The sequence below is a fragment of the Rana temporaria genome, chromosome 1 (genome assembly GCF_905171775.1).
Source record: "Rana temporaria chromosome 1, aRanTem1.1, whole genome shotgun sequence".
NCBI classification, from domain to species: Eukaryota; Metazoa; Chordata; class Amphibia; order Anura; family Ranidae; genus Rana; species Rana temporaria.
In genome coordinates, this window is record NC_053489.1 from 7,100,955 (window position 1) to 7,113,257 (window position 12,303).

The window sequence follows — 12,303 nt, forward strand, 5'->3', positions numbered from 1 at the left end:
CTGGTCAAAGACCAGAGCACTTTTTGCGATTCGGCACTGCGTCGCTTTAACAGACAATTGCGCGGTCGTGCGACGTGGCTCCAAAAACAAAATTGGCGTCCTTTTTTCCCACAAATAGAGCTTTCTTTTGGTGGTATACTGCGCATGCTCTGAAACGCGTTGTGGCCCCTCTCGGCCTCCGTCCAAGCTGTCGTCACGTGATACCGGATGTCTCCATGCTGTTATTGTAACACCAACCACGGACATAGCCGGCTCCCTCCGGTTCTCCTCGGGACGCAGCAGCTACATTTCATCTGGACAACATTTGGTCCACTGTTCGCCAGACTTGTGCCAGCTCCCCATATGCAGCATAGCTAATTGTGATGTAAGTGCTGGATTATTACAATTGTTATATTAAAAACTCAGTTTATTCAGTGGCGCTTTTTCTCCTTACTTTTTTGGTGGTATTTGATCACTTCTGCGGTTTTTAGTTTTTGCGCTATAAACAAAAATAGAGCGTCAATTTTGAAAAAAATTCAATATTTTTAACTTTTTGCAATAATAAATATCTCCCAAAAATATATAAAAAAAAACATATTTTTTCCTCAGTTTAGGCTGATACGTATTCTTCTACCTATTTTTAGTAAAAAAAAATCGCAATAAACGTTTATTGATTGGTTTGTGCAAAAGTTATAGCGTTTACAAAATAGGGGGTAGTTTTATGGCATTTTTATTAATATTTTTTTTTTTTACTAGTAATGGCGGCGATCAGCGTTTTTTTTTCAGCACTGCGACATTATGGCGGACACTTCGAACACTTTTGACACATTTTTGGGACCGTTGCCATTTTTATAGCGATCGGTGCTATAAAAGCATTGATTACTATAAAATTGCCACTGGCAGTGAAGGGGTTAACACTAGGGGGCGGGGAAGGGGTTAAGTATGTTCCCTGGGTGTGTTCTAACTGAAGGGGGGGTGGCCTCACTAGGGGAAATGACTGATCGCTGTTCATACATTGTATGAACAGACGAAAGGTAATTTCTCCCCTGACAGGACCGGGAGAGCTGTGTGTTTACACACACAGCTCTCCCGGTCCTCGCTCTGTAACAAGCGATCGCAGGTGCCCGGCGGCGATCACACACGCCGGGCACGCGACGGGAGTCGGGGACGAGCGGGGGGTACGCACCCCTAGTGGCCGCTTAGAGAGCCGACGTTATACTACGGGCTCTTGTGCAGGGGAGCAGACCTGCCGCTGTAGAACTGCGGCGGCTGGTCGGCAAGTAGTTAAACACACATGAACTTTAATGGCATCCCAGTCTTAGTCTGTAGTGTTCAATATTGAGTTGGCTCCGCCCTTTGCAGATATAACAGCTTCACCTCTTCTGGGAAGGCCGTCCACCATGTTTAGGAGGGTGTCTATGGGAATGTGTGACCATTCTTCCAGAAGAGCATTTGTGAGGTCAGGCACTGATGTTGGATGGTAAAAATAAATCCGCGCCACGTGACAAATTAATTATTCCAAAAAATGTATCTCTATAAATCTAAGCTGCTCCCCTAAAATGTAAAGAGTGAAACTCTTACTAACGTGTGATTGGTGATAAAGAGGGACTGCTCAAAAGTGATTAAATATATATAAGCACTCGTAGGTTATTAAACTATAAATATAATAAAATATATAAATATATATAAAAATAATCACAAATTCCACCTCAAGTGAATCAGGTATAATGCTATACAATTAGTGATAATGGGGCATATCCACATAGAATTAGATCCGCGCAGCGTATCAGAGATACGCTACGCCGCCGTACCTTACCTGGCGGAATTTCGAATCCTCAACGATTTGGCGCCGTAAGTTACGGCGGCGTAGTGTATTTCTGGCGGCGGAATTCAAATCGGCGATCAGGGGGTGGGTTTCATTTAAATGAAGCGCGTCCCCGCGCCAAATGAACTGCGCATGCGTCGTCCAGAAATTTCCCGCCGTGCTTTGCGCGAAATGACGTCGCAACGACGGCATTTTTTGAACTTAGACGTGAGTTATGTCCATCCCTATTCACGGACGACTTACGCAAAAAAAAAATATTCAAATTTCGACGCGGGAACGATGGCCATAGCATGGCAAGTCTATCTATACGCCGCAAAATACCAGCTTTAACTATACGCCGGAAAAAGCCGACTAGAGACGACGTAAGAGAATGCGACGGCCGCGCGTACGTTCGTGGATCGACGTAAATCGCTAATTTGCATACCCAACGCGGGAAAACGACGCGAACTCCACCCAGCGGGCGCCGAAGTATTGCATCTAAGATCCGAAGGCGTACGAAGCCGTACGCCTGTCGCATCTAACCCAAATGCCGTCGTATCTTGGTTTGAGGATTCAAACTAAAGATACGACGCGGGAAATTTGAAAGTACGCCGGCGTATCAGTATCAATATCTCTATAAATTAGATCAATAGACACATTAATATAATAAATGTCCAATAATCAAAAATGATATATATATATATAAAGTCCCAATAGTGAAAAAAATCCCAAATGAACTGATCATAGTCCAAAGTCCATTCACCAACAAAAAATGAATGAAGATTCTTGCTGTAATGTAATTAATTAGCCAGGAAGTGCAAACTTGTTCCTTCACCACAATCTAGGAAACGACACCCAAAGTGCATAGAAGGGGAACGTGCTAACCAGACTTATCGGATCTTTTTGTTTAGAAAAAGATCGCAAGCGATTAGCAGGAACGTGCCTGCACACTTACCCAGACATGTGGGTTATTGACTCAAAGCCTCCGTTTCAGAGATGGAACATGGAACAAAAGACCAAAACTTCCATTGTGCAAACCATTTAATATAAAGATAAAACGTGACAATAAAAACGGGGGCCAAATGGCCGCTTACATTAAAAAGTGCCCATCCCGGCACTGGAGCTGCAGACACGTAGGAATCACACTCGTTTGTTCCTCCACTTCCGCGGTGGCGTGCGTGCCGACGTACGTTTCGTGGAGTAACGTCTTCACGATCCCGGAAGACGTTAATCCACTAAACGTACGTCGGCGGCATTGCCTGGGCATGTGCACCCCTTACGTCCCATTCTGTGATTTGGTTGAAGCTTCAGGCTGGTGGAACGCACGCCACCGTAGAAGTGGAGAAACAAACGAGTGTGATTCCTACGAGTCTGCAGCCCCAGTGCCGGGATGGGCACTTTTTAATGTAAGCGGCCATTTGGCCCCCTGATCAGACCATCAGTCACCTTCGGACCGTTCTCGTCGGATGGACTGATCGTGTGTACACGGCCTCAGACATACCATCAGTAGGGTCTGTGAATTATATTTGCGTTACCTGCTATTCCAGAGAAAAGAGAAGAAGAAAAAAAAAGGAAGAAAAAAAGAAGGGGGGGTGGGAGGGGAAGGAAAGAGCAGGGAAAAGGTATAAGAAAGTACCAATCAGAAGGGTGCGTCTTTCCTGGGCTCCGAGCGTTCGCAGTGTACAGAACGGAGCGGGGGGGTCTAATGAGATCATGGGGGTCTATTCGTTAATGCCATGGTTCCCAATGTCGCTGTATGTCATCCCAAAGGTGTTTTATCGGGTTGAGGTCAGGATTCTGTGCAGGCCAGTTAAGTTCCTACACCCCAAACTCGCTCATCCATGTCTTTATGGACCTTGCTTTGTGCCCTGGTGGGCAGTCATGTTGGAACAGGAAGGGGCTGTCCCCAAACTGTTCCCACAAAGTTTGAAATTGTCCAAAATGTCTTGGTATACTGACGCCCTAAGAGTTCCTTTCACTATAACTAAGGAGTCAAGCCCAACCCCTGAAAAACAATCCCACACCTTAATCCCTCCTCCACCAAATGAATTTGGACCAGTACACAAAGCAAGGTCCATAAAGACATGGATGAGCGAGTTTGGGGTGGAGGAACTTGACTGGCCTGCACAGAGTCCTGACGTCAACCTGATAGAACTCCTTTGAGATAAATTAGAGTGGACACAACAAGCCAGGCCTTCTTGTCCAACATCAGTGCCTGACCTCACAAATGGGCTTCTGGAAGAATGGTCAAACATTCCCATAGACACCCTCCTAAACCTTGTGGACGGCCTTCCCAGAAGAGTTGAAGCTGTTATAGCTGCAAAGGGCGGGGCCAACTCAATATTGAACCCTACGGACTAAGATTGGGATGTCATTAAAGTTCATGTGTGTGTAAAGGCAGGTGTCCCAATACTTTTGGTAATATAGCGTATGTGTGTATATATATATATATATATATACACACAGCAGGGCTCAATATTTCAGGTCCTGAGCTACTAGTAGCCAGGCCTTAGGGTTACCACTAGTTGCCCCACCCATCCCCTACCTTGCCCACCCCTAATCCCGCCCCTAAACACACCCTCGTAAATTTGCTGAGAGAGAGAGGGGGCTGAGAGAACGTGGGAGGTCTGACAGAGAGGGAGGCTGACGGAGAGTGGGGCTGAGAGAGAAAGAGAAGGGTTGACAGAGAGGGGGAATGAGAGAGAGAGGGTGGCTCAGAGAGAGTGGGCTCGGAGAGTTTGGGGTTAAGAAAGAGGGGGCTGAGAGACAGAGGGGGATGAGAGAGGGGGGGTTGACAGAAAGGTGGGCTGCGAGAGAGAGGGGGGCTCAGAGAGAGTGGGCTGAGAGAGATGGTGTCTAAGAAAGAGGGGGCTGAGAGACAGAGGGGGCAAAGAGGAATGGGGTTCAGACAGAGAGGGGGGCTGAGAGAGAGAGAAGGGGGCAACAGAGAGGCAGGCTGACAGACAGAGGGGGCTGAGAGAGAGGGAGGCCGAGAGATAGAAAGAGAAGGGCTGACAGAGAGAGGGGCAGAGAGAGAGGGGTGACTGAGAAAGAGGGTGGCTGAGAGAGAGGGAGGCTGAGAGAGGGGGGCTTAGAGAGGGGGACTGAGAGAGAGAGAAAAAGGGGTCAACAGAGAAGGGGGCTGAGAGAGAGAGAGGGGGGGTTGACAGAGAGGAGGGATGGGAGAGACAGGGGGGCTCAGAGAGAGTGGGCAGAGAGAAGAGGGGGCTGAGAGAGGGGGGGGCTGACAGAGAGTTGGGCTCAGAGAGAGTGGGCTGAGAGAAATCGGGGCTGAGAAAGAGGGGGCTGAAAGAGATGGGGGCCTGAGAGAGAGGGGGCCAACAGAGAAGGAGGCCAACAGAGAAGAAGGGTGAGAGAGAGAGGGGGGCTGAGAGAGAGAGGGAGGCTGAGAGAAAGAGAGAGAGAAAGATAAGGGTTGATAGAGAGGGACTGAGAAAGAGGGAGGTTGAAAGAGAGAGGGGGGCTGAGAGAAAAAGAAAAGGGGGCCGACACAGAAGGGGGCTGAGAGAGAGAGGGGGGTTTACAAAGGGGGGGCTGGCAGAAAGTGGAGAGGGGGGATGAGAGAGACCCCTAGCCCTGCCCCTATATGCAGTCCCTCATCTGCCCCCATCCCAGTCTGTGTCTGCAGGTAGGTCTGTGTATCAGTGTACCTTCCATGATCTTCTTTATCCAGGGGTGCTCTGCTGCTCCTTCCAGAGGCTCCCTGGCAGCCTGCATGTCCAGGCTATGGGACTCCGGGGATGCTGCTGCGTGCCAGGATGAACGGCCATAGCCCCGGCTCCCCCCACCCATGCTGTGCCACTGGTGATAGGCGTGTGGGGCGGCCAATGAGCGAAGGGAAAGTGTTTAAAGCGCAAAGTGTGAGTTGAGGGGAGGAGATAAGGCTCCTGTTCAACACATCTGCCAGTAGCACCACCCCCCCCCATCCAAAGCGGCTCCACACTCACCATCAGCATATTTCCACTCACCAAATGCGAGCAGGCGAGTGGAAATTTTGAGGGCTGTATACAGTACTTTGCAAAAGCTTTAGGCAGGTTTGAATAAATGCTGTAAAGTAAGAATGTTTTCAAAAATATATACATTTTAATTGTTTCTTTTTATCAATTTAGAAAATGCAAAGTGAGCGAAGAAAAGAAAAATCGAAATCACATTAATATTTTGTGTGACCGCCCTTTGGCTTCAAACCAGCATCAATTCTTATGCCGCGTACACACGATCATTTTTCTGCATTGAAAAAAAGTTGTTTTTAAAAATGTATAAAAAACAACGTTTTTCCAACTTCATCATTAAAAACTATGTTTCCCACACACCATCGTTTAAAAAAAATGATGAACAAAGCGCGGTGATGTACAACACGTATGACGGCACTTTAAAGGGGAAGTTCTATTCACCTTGGGGCTGCTTTTAGCTGATTCCTTGTTAGTAAAAGACAATTCGCACTTTTCTGTCTGTTACAGCGTGATGAATGTGCTTACTCCATTATGAACGGTAGTTTTACCAGAACGAGCGCTCCCGTCTCAGAACTCGATTCTGAGCATGCGCGGGTTTAAAACGTCGTTTTAGCCCACACACGACCATTTTTTACAACCCGAAAAACGACATTTTTAAAAACGATGTTAAAAAATGCAGCATGTTCGAATTTTTTTTTTGTTGTTTTTCAGAAGCCGAAAAATGATGCGAAGCCCACACACCATCATTTTAAATGACGTTTTTATAAAACGACATATTTTTTTCATGCCGAAAAATGATCGCGTGTACGCGCCATAACACTTGCATATTTTGTTCACTTGCACAAAGTCAAGGATTCTGTTGGATTAGAGTCAGGTGAATGATTAACCAATAATACCAAGCAGGTGCTAATGATCATCAATTTCATATGTTGGTTGAAACACAGGGGTTGATTTACTAAAACTGGGAAGTGCAAAATCTGATGCAGCTCTGCCTAGAAACCAATCATCTTCCAGGTTTTACTGCCAAAGCTGAAATTGAACAAGCTGACATTAGAAGCTGATTGGCTGCCATGCATAGCTGCACCAGATTCTGTGTACTCCAGTTTTAGTAAATCAGCCTCAACGTAATTAACAGAGACAGAAACAGCTGTGTAGGAGGCTTAAAACTGGGAGAGGAACAGCCAAACTCTGCTGCTAAGATTAGGTTATAGAAGTCAGTTTCATGTCACAGGTCATACACCATGGCAAGACTGATCACAGGAACAAGACACAAGGAAGTTATACCGATTCCAACATTATATTTACTGAAATTATTTGACTGTCTATTTCCCTCTTGTTCTCCATTTGTCACTTTTTACATTTTATTTCCTCCTTTTTTTTACATGGCCCACATTGTGGACATTAATTTCATTTCCTTTGTGGTCACAGGCACATAAAATTAAAACAAATCTCCCCAGCAGAGACACTGACAGTAGATAAAACTTAACAGAGGTCTTAACCTTTCCCCACACTATACAAACTTAAAAAAATAATGCTGTCAGTTTGGTATTGTCACTCAGGGCTGTCTTAACGCATGGGCCTCAGGAGCATGTGCATCACATCATACTTGCCAACTGTCCCGGATTTGCTGGGACAGTCCCGCATTTTACTAAGCTGTTCCAGGTTGGTTGTGTCCAGGGATGGACTGGCCATTGGGACTACAGGGAGTTTCCCGGTGGGCCGGTGGCTCAGTGGGCTGGCTTCAGTGACAGCAGACCGCCTCCCCCCTCTGCTCCTCTGTCTCTCCCTTCCTGCAGCGCTCACCTCCTCTCCTCTCTCCCTTCCTGCAGCGCTCACCTCCTCTCCCTCCCCGCAGCGCTCACCTGGGGGGGGGAACAGAGAAGCAAGGGGAGGACCAGAGGAGCAGGGGGGACAATAGAGGAGCAATGGGGGGAGGGGACAGACAGCTGACTCAACAGATATGGCCTGGGAGTTTCTCACTTCTGCTTAAACTTGTCCCATAAGGGGGGCACCGAACTGATTCTTTCCCCCGGGTGAAATAATGTCTAGCTTCCCCACTGGTACTGCCTATAAGAGTACCAGTACCAGCCGTTCTACTCTAATAAAGTAGAATGGCTAGTGGCTAGTGAAGGTGGAGAGGGGGCTTGGGTGGCCGGGGGGGTGCGGGAGTTGTCCGGCCGCCATGGGAGAGACCTGTCATAGTGGGCCAGTCTGGATGAAGTCCAGGGCCAAATTTTTGTCCCAGTCCATCCCTGGTTGTGTCCCAGGCAGCGTCCCCGAATGTGGGTTGCAGTTACAGCAGCAGCCTGTCACACGGCTAAGTCTATAAACGTAATGAAATCTCTCCCCCCTCTTCATCCCCCTCCCGCTGTTTCTTCGGTTCTCTTTCAGGGCTTTGCAGAAGTTAAGGAGAGTCCCCAATGCAATACATCTTACTACCATTGCAGCTTTTTATTCTTGAGATTAGGTACATACATTGGAGCAGGCTGGTAGGGGACCGAGTGTATGACTTTGCCCAGGGGCCCATGATGCTATTAACCACTTGCTGACGGCCGTACGACTTTGTACGGCCTCAGCGCGGCTCCCAATTTCTAACAGGCCATCTTTTTACGGCCTCCCCTTTTCGCATTCCCCGCGCACGCTCCCGAGCGCGCAGCGGGGAACTCCTGTGCTGGCCGTGTCCCTTGGACACAGCCAGTCACAGATCGCCGTGAACGGCCAATCGGAGCGGCCGTTTCCTAGGCGATCTGTGCGGCCAATGAGAGATGATCTCATATGTAAACATATGAGATCATCTCTCATTCCCGGCTCTCGCAGACAGCGGTGCTGTCAGGGGAGAGAGGAGACGGATCTGTGTCTCTTGTACATAGAGACACAGATCGGTCACCCCCCCCAGTCACCCCCCTTCCCCCACAGATAGAACACTAATTAGGGTACACATTTAACCCCTTCCTCACCCCCTAGTGTTAACCCCTTCCCTGCCAGTCACATTTATACAGTAATTAGTGCATATTTATAGCACTGATTGCAGTATAAATGTGAATGGCGCCAAAAATGTGTCAAAAGTGTCCGATGTGTCCGCCATAACGTCGCAGTCCCAATAAAAATCGCAGATCGCCGCCATTTCTAGTAAAAAAAAAAAAAAAAAAAAATTCTGTCCCTTATTTTGTAGGCGCTATAACTTTTGCGCAAACCAGTCGCTTATTGCGATTTTTTTTTTTTTTTACTAAAAATATGTAGAATACGTATCGGCCTAGACTGAGGATAAAAAAAAAAAACGTAAAAAAAAAAATTGAGCTATTTATTATAGCAACAAAGTAAAAATATTTTATTTTTTTTCAAAATTGTCGCTCTATTTTTGTTTATAGCGCAAAAAATAAAAACCGCAGAGGTGATCAAATACCACCAAAAGAAAGCTCTATTTGTGGGGAAAAAAGGACGTTAATTTTGTTTGGGAGCCACGTCGCACGACCGCGCAATTGTCAGTTAAAGCGACGCAGTGCCGAATCGCAAAAAGTCAGGAAGGGGTTTAAGTGCCCAGTAAGGAAGTGGTTAAGATGGCCCTGTTCTCTCTAGAACAAAAGGTGAGAGCAAATCTTCTAACCGGCGGACCTGCTTAGATTACAACTAAGAAGGGACTTCCCCTCATTTTGTAGAGATTTATTCTCACTTCCTGTTGTGTTTCAAGGACAGGAAGTGAATGGAAATCTCTCTAATGGACAGCAAAAACTGACAGGGTTTTCCCTAATCTATCTAATACAAAAAAGAAAGGTTTTGTCTGTTTAAACGTTCTTTATTGTTTTTCATCGAGACATGACATACATAATTCAACACATATAACATATATAAGGTCTCAATTTGTCCTATTGCAAAAAAAAAAAAATGGTATACACATCAAATATAAAAACGTCATTAAAACCCTGATATCCCTGTGCCTGGAGGGCCCTTGTCCCCTCTTCACCCAGGTCTACCCCTTATCTCTCTATATGGCCCTTCTCAAACCCAGGAGCTCCCTTTATGTACACTGGAAGAACGAGGGATGGGATCGTCCATAGATACTTTGCCTAAACCCATATGTCTATTTAAACACATCCCCTCTTTCTCCTGTGGCCATCTTTGCCTCGGCCCTCCTAAGACAAGACGCCAAGGAGAGACATCAGTGAAAAGAAGGGGTGAAGGAGGAGGGGAAGAGAGAGAAAAGAGGGGGAAAGAAAAACAACCCGGCCCACTTTTGTTACATACACACCCCTCAAAATCCCGTTCACCAATTCCCTCTGTTATGTTACATTATGTGACTCAAAGCACGTGATTAATGAAACCTCTAGTGTTATTACCCCCCGTGCACAACTTATATATAAGTCTCTGAGAGGTTTCGTCTATACATACATTTTAATATGTTCTCTTTCTTTTTCTTACAATAAAATCTCTCTTCATTTGTCGGATAATGTCCTCTGCGTCTTTAATCTTCAAGCGTTTACGCTCTACTGTCAAAGGTTTCACATCTAGGCTGCAGGCCGTCAGGTTCTTTAAAAGTTGCCCTTTTGGGACCTCCAAGCAAAGATCATTAGGGAGATGGAATGCAAAAACGAGATGATTCCAAATACTCCATAATTTATAATTCTCTTCTTTGATATGCCAGCAATAGCCTTTGCCAATGAAATAATCACAGGGTATGGGGCATTCCCTCCAGGCGATACCTTGATCAGAAATCTTCACTTTCAAAACACTGGAGGTGGATTCGGGTCTCCAGTACAATATTCCATCCTTCCTGTAGACAAAGGGAAGGGGTTCAGAAGGGTTCCGAAGGGGTTCAGAGCAACCCTGTACTGTGGGCACCATCAGAAAGTTCTCAAACTGGTCACTCCGGTCAGGGCTGTGCACTAATATATAATGAGCCATCTCCTTCTTGTACATATCAGTACCCAGAATCCTCAGCTGTGGTTCTTCGCCCCCACAATGCTGAGCCTGGTACAGATCCAGAAGAGAAAAGAAAGGGAAGGAAAACTTGAAGTTACCATAACGGGAGGCAGATGCATTAAAAGCCGGAGAATTGGCAAATTGTGCTTTAATTCTTCCTTCATATCTTCCGGCCCTCTCTGGTGAGAGCACTCTACTTACAACTCCATACGACTTTTCGCGTGCTGCCTCAACATCTTCTGAATCAATACTTGCACTCCAGAAGGAGAGGTCTCTAAATCCAGGTCTTGGGGTGGGCTTTACTATCCTAAAGCCCTCTTCATTATAAATCCCCTCCATAGAGGCCCTTGTGGTGACGTGTTGTAGGCAAGAGACTGGAAACTCTTGTTGGATGAGTTGGAAATCATGAAATTCCATATTGTCAAAGGTTTCTAACATTTTATTCCCACTGACATTAAGTTGTGTGAAATTCCTTTTCAAGATGGTGTGGGCATCTTCTAAAGACAAAAGTTCTCCCTGTACATAATGGGCTTGACTTCCTCTGGAGCTGGTAAAGCTTTGAAGCGTCCTGAGGTCTCCCGAAGCCCATGACTCTGCCATAGTTGATGCTCTTCTCTGGTGTGGGTTCTGAACCTCTTCTCTCTTCAATCTGACCAGGTATCGGAGATACGTGCAGTTTGTCAGGTTATGTAAAGATATGACGACCACACCTAACAACAAGATCACAATATAGAAACACAAATCATAGTAATTTTCCAATAAAAGCGCATTTTATTTAACCCTTGTACCAGGAAACACTTCAAAGGAGGAACCAGTAAGCGAAACCTAATGAAGACCTTATCTCCAGGCCTTATCTACGTTAACCTTCCCAATCAATAGTGCATTCCTTGTAGAAGTATGAATCATCAAAAGTAAGGATGGGCCGAACACCCCCCCCCCCCCCCAGTTCGGTTTGCACCAGAACTTGCCGAACAGGCAAAAAATTTGTGCGAACACCCTTAAAATATATGGGAAACGAATATGAAAAATCAAATGTGCTAATTTTAAAGGCTTATATGCACGGTATAGTCAAAAAAATGTTTGGGGACCTGGGTCCTGCCCCAGGGGACATGTATCAATGCAAAAAAAAGTATTAAAAACGCCCTTTTTTCGGGAGCAGTGATTTTAATAATGCTTAAAGTGAAACAATAAAAGTGAAATATTCCTTAAAATTTCGTACCTGGGGGAGTGTCTATAGTATGCCTGTAAAGTGGCGCATTTTTCCTGTGTTTAGAACTGTCCCTGCACAAAATGACATTTCTATAGGAAAAAAAGTCATTTAAAACTACTTGTGGCTATAATGAATTGTCAGGTCCCGCAATACAGATAAAAGTCATTGAAAAAAACGTCATGGGTCCCCCCCCCAGTCCATTACCAGTCCCTTTGGGAACCCCGAACCAAATTTTTAAAAAAAATTGCGTGGGGGCCCCCCAAATTCCATACCAGGCCCTTCAGGTCTGGTATGGATATTAAGGGGAATCCTGCGCCAAATAAAATAAATTGGCGTAGGGGTCCCCCTCAAAATCCATACCAGACCCTTCAGGTCTGGTATGAATTTTAAAGGGGAACCCCACGCCAATATTAAAAAAAATG